The following is a 17,933-nucleotide window of genomic DNA, read 5'->3' as shown; positions in this document are numbered from 1 at the left end:
TAGAAATTACTTAAAAGAAAAGTCTTTAAAAAAGAAAAAGGGGCACCTGGGTGGCTCAGTGGGTTAAAGCCTCTGCCTTCGGCTCAGGTCATGATCCCAGGGTCCTGGGATCAAGCTCCATCAGGCTCTCTGCTTAGCAGGGAGCCTGCTTCCTCCTCTCTCTCTCTCTCTCTCTCTCTCTCTGCCTGCCTCTCTGCCTACTTGTGATCTCTATCTGTAAATAAATAAATAAGGTCTTAAAAATAAATAAATAAATAAGATCTTAAATAAATAAAAATAAATAAATAAGATCTTTAAAAAAAAGAAAAAGAAAAAGAGAAGTCCTCCTTTATCTCTCAAAATAATCTTTCTCTTAAGATCTATTCTGTCTGGGGGTGCGTGGGTGGCTCACTGGGTTGAAGCCTCTGCCTTAGACGCCCCGCATCGGGCTCTCTGCTCAGCAGGGAGCCTGCTTCCTCCTCTCTCTCTGCCTGCCTCTCTGCCTACTTGTGATCTCTGTCTGTCAAATAAATAAATAAAAATATTTTTAAAAAATCTATTCTGTCTGATAGCAGGAATCACACCAGATTTACTACCTTACTCTTTCCATGGTATAGCTTTCTATCCTGTCACTTTGAACTTCTCTGTGTCTTTATGTCTAAAGAGTGTCTCTTTTAGACTGAACATAGTTGATTCTTGCTTTTTTTATTCACCCTGATAATCTCAACCTTTTAGTTAGAGTATTTAGTCCATTTGTAATCAATGTACATACTGATTTTTTTTTTTAAAAAATGTCATTTATTTGACAGAGAAAGATCACAAGTAGTCAGAGAGGCAGGCAGAGAGAGAGAGAGGAGGAAGCAGGCTCCTGCTGAGCAGAGAGCCCGACGCCGGGCTCGATCCCAGGACCCTGAGATCATGACCTGAGCCGAAGGCAGCGGCTTAACCCACTGAGCCACGCAGGTGCCCCCATATTGATTTTTTTTTTAAGATTTTATTTATTTACTTGACAGAGAGAGAGACCACAAGTAGGCAGAAAGGCAGGCAGAGGGAGAGGGGAAAGAGGGATCCCCACTGAGCAGAGAGCCCATTGTGGGGCTTGATCCCAGGACCCTGAGATCACCACCCAAGCTGAAGGCAGAGGCTTAACCTACTGAGCCACCCACATGCCCCTAATGTATATATTGATTTTTAGGTTTGCCAAATTGCTACTTGCTTTTTAGTTATCTCTTTGGGTTTTTTTTCCTCTTTACCAGTCTTTCTTCGCATTAATCAAATATACTATACATTTCAGGGGTGCCTGGGAGGTTCAGGAGGTTCAATCAGTTAAGCATCTGCCTTCCGGTCAGGTCATGATCCCGGGGTCCTGGAGTTGAGGCCCACATGAGGCTCCTTGCTCAGCTGGGAGTGCGCTCCTACCTTTCCCTCTGCTTTTCCCTCCCCACTTGGGCTCTCTCTCTCTCAAATAAATAAAATCTCATATATATATATATATATATATATATATATATATATATATATACACATTTCATTTTTGTTTCTTCTTAGCAGCCTTTTACCTATACTTTTTATTTTTCTAGTAAAAGTCATTAAACAAGGAAGTCATTCGGGTGGGAAGACTCTGGTGTTTTGGCCGCCAACATCAGCAAGCCAAAACCTATGCCAGAGTCCATTCCTGTAAGTGCCTTGAGGTTAGGAAAGCAAAACTTAAGAACAATCAGTCACAAACAGTGAACTAGGTTTTCCCAAAGAAGGCAACTGCTTAATCTATAATTAAATAACACAAACTTTCTCCCAGCTCCTGCCAATAGAGCACCCGTAGCCACTTCACATCTGGCCACTGCCTGATACAAATCAATGTTTGTTCAAATGAACTTTTCAAAAAATGTCATGTGCCTCAGTTTTTCTTTTAACAGTATTCTGTTTTTTTTTTTTTAACTTTACTTTAAACAGTCAATTAGCTTCCAAAAATTTTTTTTAATTAAAGAAGAAAATATGTTTACAAATAAAAAGATAGATAAATTCCCCACATATTTACCCATTCCAGGGCTCTTCCTTTCTTCTTACAGATAGCAGTTTACTGCAGCATATCCTGGAGGGCAGACTATCTGGCAATGAATTCTTACAGCTTCTGTTTATCTGAAAATGCCTTTCTTTCCATTCTAATGGGTAATTTCACAGGATATATAATTCTAAGTTGACTTTCTTTCCTTCCAGCTCTTTATAAAGAGGTCATTCGAGGGGTGCCTGGGGGGCTCGGTTCCTTAAGCAGCTGGCTCTTGATTTTAGCTCAGGTCACAACCTCAGGGTCCTGGGATCCACCAAGCCCCATGTTGGGCTCCACACTCAGTGAGGAGTCTGCTGGAGGATCATCTCCCTCCCTCTCCCTCTGCCTCTCCCCTGCTTGCACTCTCTCTCTAAAATAAATCAATTTATATATATATATATATATATAATTCTGTCTCCTGGATTCCATTTTTCTGATGAGACATTAACTATCACTTGTACTGGCTATTCTCTGCAGATATTTTATCTCCTCTGGTGAGGCTTGAGATTATCTCCTTATAATTTTCAGCATTTTAACTATGATGTCCTTGGGTGTCTTTTTTTTTTTTTTTTTTTAATCCTGCTTGGAGTTTGCTAGGATTCTTGGATTTGTAACTTGAATGTTTTCTCCAAATTTGGGTAATTTTTTGGACTTTGTTTCTTCAACATTTTTGGTCTCATTCTCTCTCTCCAGTTAACTATATGTCGGCTTGTTTGATATTATCCCACAGGTTACTGCAGTTTTGTTAATCTTTTTTCTATCTATTTTTCTTTTTTTTTAAGTTTTTTTTTTTTTTTTTTTTTTTTGACAGACAGAGATCACAAGTAGGCAGAGAGAGAGGAAGGGAAGCAGGCTCCCTCCTGAGCAGAGAGCACGATGTGGGGCTCGATGCCAGGACCCCGGGATCATGACCTGAGCCGGAGGCAGAGGCTTTAACCCACTGAGCCACCCAGGTGCCCCTCTTTCTATTTTTCAAATAAGGTAATTCCTACTGGGCCACCTGGGTGGCTCAGGGGGTTAAGCCACTGACTTCGGCTCAGGTCATGATCTCAGCATCCTGGGATCAAGTCCCACATTAGGCTCTTTGCTCGGCAGGGAGCCTGCTTCCCCCTCTCTCTCTGCCTGCCTCTCTGGCTACCTGTGATCTCTCTGTGTCAAATAAATAAATAAATAAAGTCTTTTTTAAAAAAAAAGAAAAAGAAAGAAAAGCATTTAAAAAAATAAAGAGATAATTCCTACTGATCTGATTTCAGGTTTATTCAGTCTTTCTTCCGAAGTCTCCAACTTGCTGTGAATATCCTACAGTTACATTGTAATTTCAGATATTTATTTTTCCATTCTTGGATTTCCACTTGGTTCTTTTTTTACAGTTTCAATTGCTTTGCTGAGATTTCCCATCTATTCACCCATTTTGACTATATTTTCCTTTAAGTCTTTAAAAATATTTATAATAGCTACTTGAACATCCTGATAGTTCCAACATTTGGGTGAATTGGGAATCTGTTCTGTTGATTTTTTAATTTGTTTGTTCTTGGACAAAGAGTCCTCTCGAAGCCTCTCCCCCCATCCCACAGCTTCCTTTCCTTTAGTAACCTTCCTAATTTTTAATTTTTTTGAAGATTTTTTATTTATTTGACAGGCAGAGATCCCAAGTAGGCAGAGAGGCAGGCAGAGAGAGGAGGAAGCAGGCTCCCTGCTGAGCAGAGAGCCCGATGTGGGGCTTGATCCCAGGGTCCTGGGATCATGACCTGAGCCGAAGGCAGAGGCTTTAAACCACTGAGCCACACGTGCCCCCCTAATTTTTAATTTTTCAGTATCGCACTAACCCAATCTCTGTCCCCTCAGCTCAGCAAGGTAACTCTCCACTTGTGACCAACCTCCCTCCCATACCGCAGCAGCAGTTCAGGGTGACTGTGAGGCTTATGTCACTATGTTTCCCTTCTCTGCAGGATCAAACTCCTACACTACTTTTTGCCCAATGCTTGAAAAAAATTGCATAACACATTTTATTCAATTTTGTAGTTGTTTGGTGGGTGGACAGTTCTTGTACTAATGACTCTGTTATAGCCAAAGGTGGGTGTTATCTGACATCAAATTCTTTGAAAATATTTTGTTTTTCATGTTTCTGATAATCGTTTTCCTGGTGCCCTGAACTTGGGCCTACCCCACTATTTGGATACTCTAGTACCACGCTGTCTCCTGTTTCCTTTTTTCTTCATTTTTTTTCTCACTCTGTCTCCAATTTTTTTTTTTTTTTAAAGAGAGAATGAGAGTTGGTGGTGGGGAGCTGAGGGAGAGAACAGAATCCCAAGCAGACTCCATGCTGAGCACAGAGCCGAACACGGGGCGTGATCCCATGACCCTGAGATCACAACCTGAGCCAAAATCAAGGGGCAGACATTGGATCAACTGGGTTGCCCCCAACTCTGTCTCCAATCTTAAAAATGGATTCGGATCAAGGGAATATGAAGATAAGTCACAGGACGGGAGAAAATATGTGCAAAATACTTCACTAACAAGAGACTGTTATTCAAAATGTACAAAAAACTCTAGACTTAACAGGGAAAAAAGCTCAAATGAAAAATGGGCAAAAGACCTGAACAGGTACTTCGCCAATGAAGATAAAAGATGGCAAATAAGTTTATGGACAGATGCTTTACTTTATATGTCCTCAGGGAATTACAAATGAGATCAACAAAGAGATACCAATTGGTATGGCCAAAATCTGGAACAGTGAGAACAGCAAACGCTGGTGAGAATGTGGAGCAACAGGAGCTCTTACTGTCGGAAGGAATGCAAATGGCACAACCACTTGGAAGACAGCTTAGCAGTTTCTTACAAAACTACATTCTTACTATACCATCCAGCAATCACGCCTCTTGCTATTTACCCAAAGCAGCTGAAAACTTATGTCCACATGAAAATCTGCACACAGATATTTATAGCAGTTTTATTTAAACTTGCAAAATCTTGGAAACAACCAAGATGTCCTTTAGTAGTTGAATGGGCACGTAAACTATGGTACATCTGAACAATAAGTATTAGTGATAAAAATAAATGAGCCATCAGACCACAGACAGACATGGAAGAAACTTAAGTTCATATTATTAAGTGAAAGAAACCAATCTAAAGAGGCTACATGTGTGATTCCAAGTCTATGACATTCTGGATAAGGCAAAAATATCCCTGTAAAAGATCCCTGTTGCCAGGGGCCAAGGGATAGGAATGGATGGATAGGCACACACAGAAAATTTTTAGGGCACTGAAATTATTCCGTGTAACACTATAATGGTGGATACATGTTATTGTGTATTTAGGAAAACCCATAAAGTTTGCTATACCAAGAGTGAATACTAATGGAAATTTCAGACTTTCGGTGATGATGTGTTGGTGTGGGTTCGTCAGTTGTAACAAATGTTATCACTGTGGTGTGGGGTGTTGATAATGGGGAAAGGAGGTATAGGAACTCTGTACTTTCTGCTCCATTTTGCTGTGAAAACTGCTCCAGAAATAAAGTCTATTTTTAAAAAATGGATTAGGAGTCACCAAACTTAGCTGTTTCCAGAATTTAAATCTATGCTTAAAAGGTGAGAATTCAAATTCTCTATTAGCTATCTTTTTATTATTGTTATTGCTGTGATTATTTGACAAGGGTTCTCAAAATTTTTCTGAAAATGAGGTCCAAAGAAGGTTGGCAAACTGATAGCATTAGTGGAGTAAGTGTTTGAAATTCTAAGGGTTTTTGTAAGACAGCACTGTTGGTTTGTTATTGTTGTTTTTAAGATTTTATTTACTGGACAGAGAGAGAGAGAGTGCAAGCAGGGAAAGTGGCAGGGAGAGGGAGAAGCAGACTCCCCACTAAGCAGGGAGCCTGATGTGGGTCTTGATCCCAGGACCCTGGAACCATGACCCGAGCCAAGGGCAGACGTGTAACAGACTGAACCACCCAGATGCCCCAACACAGCACTTGTTTTATAAAAATGGGATGGAAGGGGAGGATATTCTATATGTCACTGTTAAAAATCTTAATATGATCAGACACAAAATAACATACATTTGAATTTATATTGAAGGGAGATAAAACTTTTTAAATACTGCACATTTGCCGCTTCCAGTCGGTGAAAGGGAGAAGAATGAGGCACAAACAAGTCAGCTGCCAAGAGAAAGGGAGCAGGGGACAACAGTCGAAAGAAGACTGCTGCCCCGAGAAACTCCTCAGTCTCACTTTTATTAGGTAGAAACAATAGCCCACAGAAGAGCCGATGAAGGTCAAACACTAGTCACAGGTCTTGTGGACAAACAGGCAGGAGGGTCAAGTTTATAGTTAACCAAGCACATTCAAAGGACTCATCTAACTAACAACAGGCGCTTTGGGGAGGAGGAAGGAATGATAACGGAAAAGGGAAGCAGGCGGTGTTTCCTTGAGTCCTGAGCGGGCTGGGCGTTCCCAACTGCTCGGCTTCAGGGTCATATATCGTCCTTTCCCCCAAAGACCTGTTGCCGACATGTGCTTTTGGTAACTAGCAAAATCCTCCGGGGGTTATAGTTTAAGTTGTTAACATGTTAAGATGTGCGAATGTGTTAAGAACACATTGTTCTGAGGGGCAGTTGTATCTCCCCCTTTTTGTTTGTGAAGAAGTAGAAAAGTTGATTTTGCAGTTTCTTGATTCTTCAGTCGTTGAAGGGATTTTCGCGTGCTTCTGAGGACTTAGCATAAAAAGAGTATAGCAATGAGAAGAATAATCATTCCACCTATAACGCCAAGACCAGTTTGTTTGATCCAAGTAGAAAGGTTTAAATCAGACAGAATATCATTAATTCTGTGAGTAAAACTCACTCCTGGAACTGATTGTAATGATGAGTAATACTTAGAATAGTATCCTGAAGTTGTTTAATACCTAAAGTTAAATTATCACCATAATGATTAGTAATATGCCCGTGAATTTTGCTCCAAGATATTTCTGATTCATTTTAGGCATGGGGAGTAACACAGAAAGAAGAAACATTCCAGTCACATAAAATATGAAGTCTAAGTTTTATATTTTGAAGATCATCTCCTATATGTATCATGGCTGTTTCTAAATCAGAGATACTTTCATCTAATTTTTGATCTGTGATCATTTGTTGACTCCAAGCTTTGCTAGCATTCCTGTGCCACTTCTGTACAAATAGTGTTGATGCAAGGCTATTCCTGCAGGGGTCGCTGTAGCAGTAATGGCTGTAATTCCTAAAATAGCTGGTATAAGCAGCCCAAGAAATCTTTCTGTTCTATGGACCCAGTCCTTCAAAATGTTAAAAGTATATATACATCTAGAGAGCTTTCCCAAACACGGTGGTGTTTCACCGGTAACCAGATGCCTATTCTCCCAGCTATGATAATGATAGAATTGTCTGTATAAACATTCCCATCTACACAGGTGAACATTCTACAGTTGAGACAGTCTGTTTCTCTATTGCTATGATCAAAAGTCATTTTTCCAATAACGAAAACAGAGAGATCTCTAACACAAGCTTTTACCCATTCTCCCATTCTTTATCCATAAGGAAAAAAGAAAATGCATAGTCATTAGACTGATGAATGTAAGAACCGGTCCAAACTCTTAGGTGACTTAAAGCAGTGGTGACCTTCCATAAATTCTTTTGTCTTTTCCGGTAATTAACAAAAGGAGATGGCATAGAAAGTCCTTGCCCAAGCCAGACCAGAGGTGCATCTCCTGAGGTTAAGGTTTGTGGTTAAGATGAGATCATCAAAAACTTGCCATTTTAAATTTCGATGAGAGGAGCAGAGTCTCCCAGTGCAATTGGTGCCTGCCATCCCCTTAGGGGACCAGTCCCCTACAATTCCATAGGAATCATTAATAACAATACTGGGGTGAGAAGCTCAACAATCCTCCCATAAAGGGCGAATTCCCTTATCAGACCGTATTTGTGTTAGTTTGCATTTGGGAATAGGGGTGCTGCCGTGTTATAGTTAGGACCCCGATATTCCTTGGCAAGGAATCCTTTAGTGGAGAGTAAATGTAACTAACTGAGCTTTAGTCAGATAATTATCAGTAGGAAAGTCCACCACCATCTTTGATCATCAGGGATGAGACAACTGGAATGATTGCCAATACATATTGCTCTATTTTGATATCCAAAGGTAAGATTAATATTTGTGCCCTCCTCTAAAGGCAAGAGTGGCAATCCAGGATCCAAAATTCCAGGTTCCCATTTTGAGGCATTCAAATAAATTGGTATTGTATCTTCTCTCCACTCTACTGGACAGAGCAGGGGAGGACTGGATATATAAGCCCAATAAGTAAAGTTATGTATTTGTGTATAACATCCAGGAAGACTTACGGCTACCATGATTAGAGTCACCATATTACATTAGATGTAGAAACAGTAGTAGTTTTGATATGCTGTAAAACGTATATACAAAGAATCAGGTAACAGATTAAATGCAGAATAAATGTCTTCTAACAATGCAATGACTACCATTAATTCTGATTTTTGTTCTGAGAGACCAATAGTAGATATGACCTTCGAAATAGGACCATAATAACAAGCTTCATCTTTGACAGAGCCATCAGAAAAGTAAGTAGGGGCATCTGTTACTGGGTTTTTAGAAGTAATTTTGGGAAGGACAAAAACAGTACGTTTTAAAAAGGAAACAACAGGTAATGAGGGATAATAAGAAGTGTTTCCAGCAAAGCCACTAAGGGCAATTTGCCAATTTAAATTATTTTGAAATGCTGTTTCAATTTGTGTCTTATTAAAGGCAGGAACAATAACCTGCGGATCATACCCCTGTATTTGGCGAATTCTTTTTCTTCCTAATTGAATTATACTGCCAGTATGGTCTGTATAGGTAGTATTATTTGGGAAAAAAATCCATTCTACAATTAATTTTTCCTGGATAATTAATCCAGTGGGTGTATGTGGGGTATGGAAAGTAAGAAGATCTAACGGTATCTCGGGTTGGACTCTATCCGTTTGCATTGAACGAATCTGGCTTTCAACAAACTGTAATTCTTTTAAGGCCTCTTTTGATAGGGTTCTAGGGCTGTTTATATAAGGCTATTTGCCTCCCTTTAAAGAGGCAAATAGATGCTGTACAGCATAAGTGGGAATTCCAATTTTAGGTCTTATCCAATTAATGTCTCCCAATAACTTTTGCAAATCATCAAGGTTGTAATTTTATCTCTACGGATTTGAACTTTTTGTGGTTTAACTGAGGTCCTGTCCGTAATGAACCCCAAATATGAGAAAGGTGTGGTGACTTGTTATTTTTTCTGGAGCTATAATTAGTTTGTATTTTTCAAATTGCAACTGCAGCATTCTGAATGCCTCCTGAAACTGCATGTTGTCAGAGGCCCCACACATAATATGTCATCCACACAATGGAGAAGATAAATCTGTGCAAATTGATTTCTAACCGGCTGTCTAACTTTTGCCACATACTCCTGACAGATAGTGGGGCTATTCAACATTCCTTGTGGAAGAACTTTCCATTGATATCATTTGGCTAGTTCTTTTAAATTTACACTGGGAATAGTGAAAGCAAAACGAGGACAGTCTTTCTTAACAAGTAGTATAGTATAAAAGCAATCCTGTAAATCTATGATCATTATTGGCCATTCGCGTGGGACTAGATTAGGCAAAGGCAATCCAGGTTGGAGAGACCCCATGGGTTGGATAGCAGAATTAACCGCACGCAGGTCTGTTGAAAGTCTCCATTTTCCTGATTTTTTCTTAATAACAAAAACTCGCGAATTCCAAGGACTGTGAGATTCTTCAATATGTCCTTTTTCTATCTGTTCCTCTACTAAGGCTTGCAAAGTAAGTAATTTCTCTTGTGTTAAGGGCAGCCATTGCTTGAGCTAACAAATAAGCTTTACAGGTCTCTGTTCCTAGTCCTTGGCATAGCTTAATATAACCTGTCAATGTTCTCTTGCCTTTAAAGGGTGTTATCAATTTCTTACAATCAGAACTAGCATTCTTATAAGCCAACAGTTGATGAATGGTATCCGTAGCCTCAAGATTATTTATCCGTCTTTTGATAGCCTCTTGTAATCTTGCAATAAAATCACTTAGAGGGTTCTTTTTGGACCTTGTATCACCTTTTGAAATGAAGAGCATTTCTCTCCTTGGGATTCTATTCTCTCCCAGGCTCTCAAACAGCAATTCTGGAGCTGCTCAATAGCTTCATCATTCATTAGTACCTGGTCTTGCACCCGGGTCCATGGCCCAATACCCATGAGCTGTTCCATGGAAATAGGAACATTACTAGCTCTGTTATGGGCAGCTGCTGTTTCTGCATGATCTTGCCACCATGTTTAAAATTGTAAGAACTCACCTGGAGATAGAACTCTTTTTGCTAACAATGACCAATCAGTCAGAATAAGTCAATTGTCTTCTGTGATGCCTTTACAATGATCCCCATTGTAAATGGAGAATTAACTTCATAATTTTGTACTACTTGTTTTAGTTCATTCAATAATTTGAAGGGAAATGGCTCAGGCTTGGCCTCATAGACACTGTTAGGGTTGTTAGGATCATGTCCTGGAAGGACATGTTCTGTAATAGTAACTGGGAAATTAAAATGCAAGGCACCTGGGTCTCCGGCTCGCTGTGCTTCAAGGAGGCCTTTTTGAATTGCTGATAGCATGTATCTTTCATCTTTTTCACTAAATGGTGCCTTCTTATAGAATGGTGCTGGTGGCACCTTTTGTTCTGTTATTGGAGGAGGAGGAGATTTCTCCTTTATATATTTCTTTCTGGTGGCCTTAGTAATTTCTTTCTCCTCCTGGATGGCATGTTCCTCTTTTTTAGTTTCTTGTGAATGTTCATTATCGCTCTCCGCATCAGGGGTTTGTAAAGGCTCCAGAACAGAGTGAATGAGGGTCCAAGTAGGCCATATAGGAATTGGAATTGGTTATCCTTTCGTATACAAAAGTATTAACTCGTGACCTACTTTTTCCCAAGTTTGTAAATGTAAAGTCACTAATATAGGGAACCAGGAGCAATGTTCTTCAATTACCTTTAAAAGCTCCGTAAGTTGGCCCTCGCTGACTTTTGCTCCTCCCACCTTTAGGAGCCATCTCAATAAATAAACATAAGGGCAATAATCGTTTGTGCTCTCTAGATTTCCCACACCCTGCGATAAGTACCCACAACTCACCAGCGGGGAAAAAGGCACGGCCGTGCAAAACTCACGTTGGGGCTTGTTCTCCTGTTTTGTTTCAAGTCCCTGTTTCAGCACCACTTGCCGCTTCCAGTCGGCGAACACGGGAGAAGAATGAGGTACAAACAAGTCAGCTGCAAGAGAAAGGGAAAAGACTGAAGCCCCGAGCAACTCCTCTGTCTCACTTTTATTAGAAACAATAGCCCACAGAGGAGCCGGTGAAGGTCAAACACTAGTCACGTGTCCTGTGGACCAACAAGAAGGAGGGTAAAGTTTATAGTTAACCAAGCACATTCAAAGGACTCATCTAACTAACAACAGGCGTTTTGGGAGGAGGAAGGAGCGATCAAGGAAAAGGGAAGCAGGTGGTGTTTCATTCAGCCCTGAGCAGGCTGGGCGTTCCCAACTGCTCGGCTTCCGGGTCCTATAAACCGACCTTTCCCCCAAAGACCTGTTGCCAGCGTGTGCTTTTCTTAAGGCCGTATCTAAATGTGCTTGGTAACTAGCAAAATCCCGCAGGGGTTATAGTTTAAGTAACACATTGTTCTGAGGGGCAGTTGCACACATTGGTCATTATCATAAACAGGTTAAAAAACAAAACAAAACAGGGGCGCGTGGGTGGCTCTGTCATTAAGCGCCTGCCTTTGGCTCAGGTCATGACCCCAGAGTCCTGGGATCAAGCCTCCCGCATATCAGGAAGCCTGCTTCTCCCTCACCCACTCCCCCTCCTTGTGTTGCCTTTCTGTGTTCTCTGTCAAATCAATAAATAAAATCTTAAAAAACAAAAAACAAAAACCACCAGGCGCCTTGTTCATGATGCAGAGGAAGAGCAAATCTGTCGGAGGGCTGAAAGCACATTCTTGAACTCATTTGTGGCTCACTTTTTCCCCTTAACAGTGTTTATAAGAACATACTCTGAAAGGATTCGGCTCCAACCCTGTTCCCCAATTCCTAATGCGGAATTTGGTGTTTGTGTCCTCTGGTTTGTTCCTAATCGGGTGACGGGGACCCAGCGAGCCTGGGTTGCAGAGGAAGCCTCAGCCGGCTGACTGGCTGCGGACGGGTCTGGGTGTCCTTTTCGCTTGGGACGCCATCTCTTTCTTCCCTGGAATCTTCTACTGCGGGCAGGTGGTATAGCAAGAGGACAGACCCTGGTGCAGACAACCGGATTTAGACTTCCTTCGTTGGCTTCCCGTGCGACCATGGGCAGGCCCTGCACCTCTGTGCCTTGGTTCCCTCCTCTGTAAAAGGGAAAAAGAAACAGTACTTCACTCGTCAGCTTATCACGTAAATGAGTTAACACACATATACCGCTTAGAAAAACAGCTGGCATAGCTCTTGTTACCATTTCTATTCTCCAAAGCTTCCTTGCGCTGATCATCTCATCTCCAGCTGGGGGTCTCCGGCTGGGGCGGTGCTCCTGCAGGGGTGGGATGGTGACCAGTCCAACGTGGTGCTGGGGCTGCTCAGGACTGCTCAGGGCATGCTGCCTCCATTTCCGGCTCCCACCCTGAACTAGCTGCTGTGTCCTGAAACCCTGGTGTGCTCAACGGGCTTGCTTTACCTGTGTTCTGAGACTTTGATCCCTCCAGCTCTGGAGCAGCCAGAAGCTAGGTGGTTGGTTGCCTTTGGCTACTGAGAGCATTATTTGCTTATCCCAGTGTGCCTGCAAATATTTTCTATGTGTGCTCTGATAGGAAAAATGTCAGGAAGCGCTACTTATAGCACTCAACTGAATGTCAGTCCCGATCAAGATAAAACCTTTAGGGGTGCTTGGTGGCCCCGTTGGTTAAGCATCTGACTCTTGGTTTCAAATTCAGGTCATGCTCTCAGGATGGTGAGATCGATCCCTGCATCAGGCTCTGTACTCAGCGGGGGTCTGCTTGTCTCCCTCTGCTCCTCCCCCTGCTCTCTCTCACTCTCAAATAAATCAATTTAAAAACATTTTTAAATAATAAAAAAAATATAAAACCTTTATCCTTCTGAGACCCCTGAGCCGGCTCCTTGTTGGAGCAGCTGTGTCACTCCCTTTTCCCTCTACAGTGAAAGAGAATCTCAGGTTTGCCAGGTCAGCCCCCAAGAAAAACCTCAGGGAGACCAGGTTTCGTCAAGCAGGAGTAACTGTTATTAGTCTGATGAGCAGGAAACTGCGCCAGCGTCCCAGTTGTGTCCTCCCCTAACTCAGCGTGTCCCACAACTTCATGTGCACGTGTCACGTGGGGTTCTGTTAATACCTCCTCCGATCCAGCAGGTCTGGTGGGGCTGGGACCCCGTTTTCCTAACCAGCTCCCAGGAAGTGGAGGCTGCTTATCGGCAGACCCACTGCTTATCCGGAGCAGCAAGGTCCTGGTCCAGCCGGCCCTGCGCCTTCCCTTAAGGCTCAACCAGGCTTCTTTGGCAGACAGCACAGCGGCCAACGGGCTGGCATGTGCCCTTGACCTTGAGTGTGTATCTCAGCGAAGCTGACCAGTTTCAGCAGAAACATGCAATACAACCTGTGCCCCAGCCTTTAGACTCCCTCATGGTTGTTTGGCCCAAAATCAATCAATCGATCAATCAGTTAATCATATATTACCTTGCAGCCACATTTGTATATAGTAAAACCTTATAAATGGTGTCCCCAAATCCAGCTGTTTGACACAAGGGCTTGTATTTGCAGCAAGGTTACCAAGATGACAGGGGACAAGAGCCAATCACCAGTCTCATCAGAGCCCTGGTGCATTTTTCTCGGGTTTCATTGTATTGGTTCTACTGTAGTCCCTCACTATTCACCTCCGAATGACTTTTCCTCCTGTTGGTTGGGGAGGAAGAGAAACAGGCACAAACAAACAAACAAACAAAGCACAATCCTGAGGTGTTTTCTTAATATTGAATCTTTGAAAGTGGGGATCGTGTGTCTAAGTAACTAAAGCCAGGGGGGAAAACTATACTACTCGGGCATGAGGATAAGCCCAAGAGTTTGGAGGTAATGGATGGACAAAGTCAGAGCAGAAATCTCCCAAGCCTTCTGGAATAAAAGCATCACAAATTGGAATTAGGTGACTCACTTCCTCCCACCTAAAGATGTAATTAAGGGGGTGCCCTGGTGGCTCAGTTGGTTGAGATTCGGACTCCTGGTTTCAGCTCAGGTCATGATCTCAGGGTCCAGGGATTGAGCCTCCTCCCCACCCTACAGGGCCTCAGTGGGGTGTCTGCTTATCCCTCTTCCTCTCTGTCTGCCCCTCCCCCTGCTCTCTCAAATAAATAAATAAAATATTTAAAACATAAAATAAAATAAAGATGTAATTAAGGAACGTCTAAACATGGCAGCTGTAATATGAACCATGGCACGAGTTGCTTCTAACAGATAAAAATAAAATTCAAAAATTAAGATAAATTCAAAAGAAGGAGATTCAAATTCTGCCCGAAATTCAGAGCCGGACCTTGGGCACGCCCCATAACGGGAACATGAATAAATGACAGCTAACGTCTCAACAGGCACCTACTGTGTGCCTGGTCATGCCCTAAATGCTTCCCATGAGCTGTTTTCTCCTGCGGGCCTGGCCACACTCCCCCGGGCGGGCACCGTGCCGTGGAAGCTGAGGTTGACAGAGGCTACTGGGCTGGCCGAAGGCAGAGTGACCACGGAGAAGGAGAATCCGTAACTGGTGAGAGCCCACGTTCTAACCCCATATTGCCTCTGCCGTGTCACTCCCTCTGGCTCCACAGTCAGCGTGAAAAGGAGATTCAGAGGGCGCCTGGGTCCTTCAGTCCATTAAGAGACCCAACCAACTCTGGATTGCTGCTCAGGTCATGATCTCAGGGTCATGAGACCAAGCTCCCTGTCAGGCTCCACGCCCAGCCCAGCACCGAACCTGCCTGAGATTCTCCCTCTCCCTTTGCCCCTCCCCTGCTAAAATCAAGCAATCTTAAAAAAAAAAAAGGGGGGGGCGCAAGCAGAGGGTGGGTGGGGTTTAGGCTTCATTATTCCGAGGGTGCCTTGGGCATTAACATCATATGACCTCCACTGCCCCAAGACTGGGTGCTCAGGTTCCAGTAAGCACCCATGGTTTTGACTCATGGCTTTGACCAGAGCTTTAGCTGCCCTCAAGTCCCTTGTCATAGCTGCCACACTCCCATAGGTACACCCGGATTGTTGGAACAGCCGAGTGCTAACTGTAACTACATTCTTGTTGATGCAAGAACATTTCCCAGCAGGGCGCAGCGTTTTTAGGCATGTTTAGCAGATCCTTTTGACTGAATCGACATCGCCTTTGCAGAGAACCAAGTCTACCGTCAAGGTGATCGCATGCTAATACTCAGTTGTGACTTTTCTTTCTGAATGTTAATGAGTTGGTGTTAATTAATTAGCCTCTCTTGAGTCTGATTAGAGGCTTAAGAGTGGACCACGCCTTCCTGAATGGTGTCACATTTCCCAAACATTGTAAGCCGAGGATGGGGCAGGTCCATCGTAGTCATGAAGACACTCACTCTGTCTTGGGGCTCAGATGAGACCCCCAACACTGACTTCAAAACCCGTCTCCTTCCACGAGGCCAGCAGGTCTCTGAGCGTCGTCTGTGGACCCCTGCGGGTCCCGGGGCCTGTGAGGTCCGAACTACAAAGGTGTTGTCTTGGCATTGCGTCCCGTCCACGGTGACAGTGCGAAAGCCCCAAAGTGCGGCACCCAGCGGGAACCCAGCTGGGGGCACCACGCGGCTTCGAATGGGCCATAGACAGGAAAAGGAACGTCCCTGAGAGAGCAGGGACAAGTACTGTCTGAAACCATGACCTCTGAAGGCACGTTTGCTGCTGCAAACCGGAGAGCGTGGTTTTCTTGCAGAGAGACATGCTGTGTGGCGGACACCTTCTGTGCCCCGCTGTCATTACTTAGAATACCAACGGGCAGACAGGCTGTGGTCGCTCAGCCGCGCGTCTGGCAGACGTCTTGACCATGAATGGAGGGAGGCTCTCCCTTCAAGAGCAACTGTGTCAGTTGCCAGTGCAAAAGTGGGAGCTTTCAAGCACAAATCAGAATTTTGGAAATGTGTCTGCTGTAGTGAGCTGACAGTTTCCCAATACTCAGAGACTGGTTTGACCAGATATTTGGCAATATTAGTAAATGCAAGTTTAAAATACCACATAATTAAATGTGTGGGAGAGGGCAGATTTCCGGCAAGTTCTGCCAGTACAACATCACAAAGACCGCCCTCCCCTTCAGAGAGGGATGGCCATGACCTCCCAGCAGGGCCTCATCATGAGTGCCCCGGGGCGGGGGTCTTGGCGACTCTTTCCAGCGGGGCTCTGCCTCAGCTCAGGGCGTAGCTGCTTGTCATGTCCACCATTCCATTAGTGACCTCTTTATTTCCTACTAGCCGGTCCTTCATTACTGCAGTCCCTGTTAGAGTTAGTAATTCTGGGTACTAAACTTTCCTCTTTGAATTACTGTGCGGTTTCTCTCTCCCAATCGGATCTGGGCCTTGCAAGCCTGTGCTGAGAACAAAGCCCCAGGAAGAAAAACCGGCCATACAGTCATTACTGTGAAGGGAAGCGGCTTCCCCCCAGACCCCTTCATCCTGGTGAGTGCCAAGAACCGTCTACTTGACATGAGGGAAGGAGGGTCTGGGCTGAAGGAGAAAGTCTGCAACCGCTCTTTCAGGTAGAAATAAGGAAGCTGAAAGAACCAAATAGTGCCTATATTTTGAGAGTACATAGATCTCTCACCTGCGAAGAGTTTTTGTGATGTCATCCCTTCAGAACAGTTAGGAAGGTGTGGGAATAAATGCTTTAAATAATCCAGGTTTGGTGGGGCGCCTGGGTGGCTCAGTGGGTTAAAGCCTCTGCCTTCGGCTCAGGTCATGATCTCAGGGTCCTGGGATCGAGTCCCGCATCGGGCTCTCTGCTGAGCAGGGAGCCTGCCTCCTCCTCTCTCCCTCTCTGCCTGCCTCTCTGCCTACTTGTGATCTCTGTCTGTCAAATAAATAAATAAAATCTTAAAAAAAAAAAATAATCCAGGTTTGGAAGTAGCTAAAAAAGAAAAGAAAAGTTAGCAGGTAAGAAGCTAGCAGCATGGTGCCCCTGATGAGGACAGCAAAGAGGAGATCGACTGTATCAAGGGTCATAAATAGAGCTGGGGAACCTGCAGTTTTCACAAGAGGGGGACAAAGATCCTGTAGGACACTGGACTAAATTAAGTAAGGATCACAGTCTTTTTATACAGAGTTGAAGACCTAAGAGCTAGAGCAGGTTAGGATTTAATGGGGACCGTGGTCGCTGCAGTGTTATTTACAACAGCCAAGACGTAGAAACCCACGCGTCCACCCACACACGAATGGATAGTAAGTGTGGACCTGCAAACAACAGTATTATCAGCCTAAAAGGAGGCCGTTCTGCCATCCGCAGCAGCACGGATGGACCAAAGAGCGCCATGCTAAGTGAAATGAGCCAGGCACAAGGGACAAAGGCTACCTGATTCCACTCGTACAAAAATTTAGAAAGGTAGGTCTCATGCTACGTGCTATTGACAAACATACAGAAAACAAACAAAAACAAAACAAGGCGCAAGGAAACTTTGGAAGGCGCTGCTTATCAGCTTGATGGTGGTGACGGTTTCAGGAGCTTAGGCGTGTGTTCAGACTCATCAAAGGGAACACATTTAATACGTGCCGTTTCCAGGGTATCACTCATACCTCAACCAAGCGCTTTTAAAATAATTTAAAAAATCTAAACAAAAACAATAAAAAACAGATACTCAATTAAAA

General features: G+C 43.5%; 1 long non-coding RNA gene across 1 annotated transcript; it reads right to left on the bottom strand.

Moving 5' to 3' along the window:
* Nucleotides 1-6,184: 6,184 nt before the first annotated feature.
* Nucleotides 6,185-12,705, bottom strand: LOC123928879. The gene is made up of 4 exons (XR_006815838.1): nucleotides 12,541-12,705; nucleotides 12,110-12,436; nucleotides 11,193-11,329; nucleotides 6,185-6,733 (listed from the first exon to the last, which is right to left on the bottom strand). It is a non-coding gene; the product is annotated as an uncharacterized LOC123928879 (long non-coding RNA).
* Between the last annotated feature and the right edge of the window lie 5,228 nt (nucleotides 12,706-17,933).

Source organism: Meles meles, chromosome 18, assembly GCF_922984935.1.
Source record: "Meles meles chromosome 18, mMelMel3.1 paternal haplotype, whole genome shotgun sequence".
NCBI lineage: Eukaryota > Metazoa > Chordata > Mammalia > Carnivora > Mustelidae > Meles > Meles meles.
This window is presented reverse-complemented; position numbering and strand designations above follow the sequence as displayed.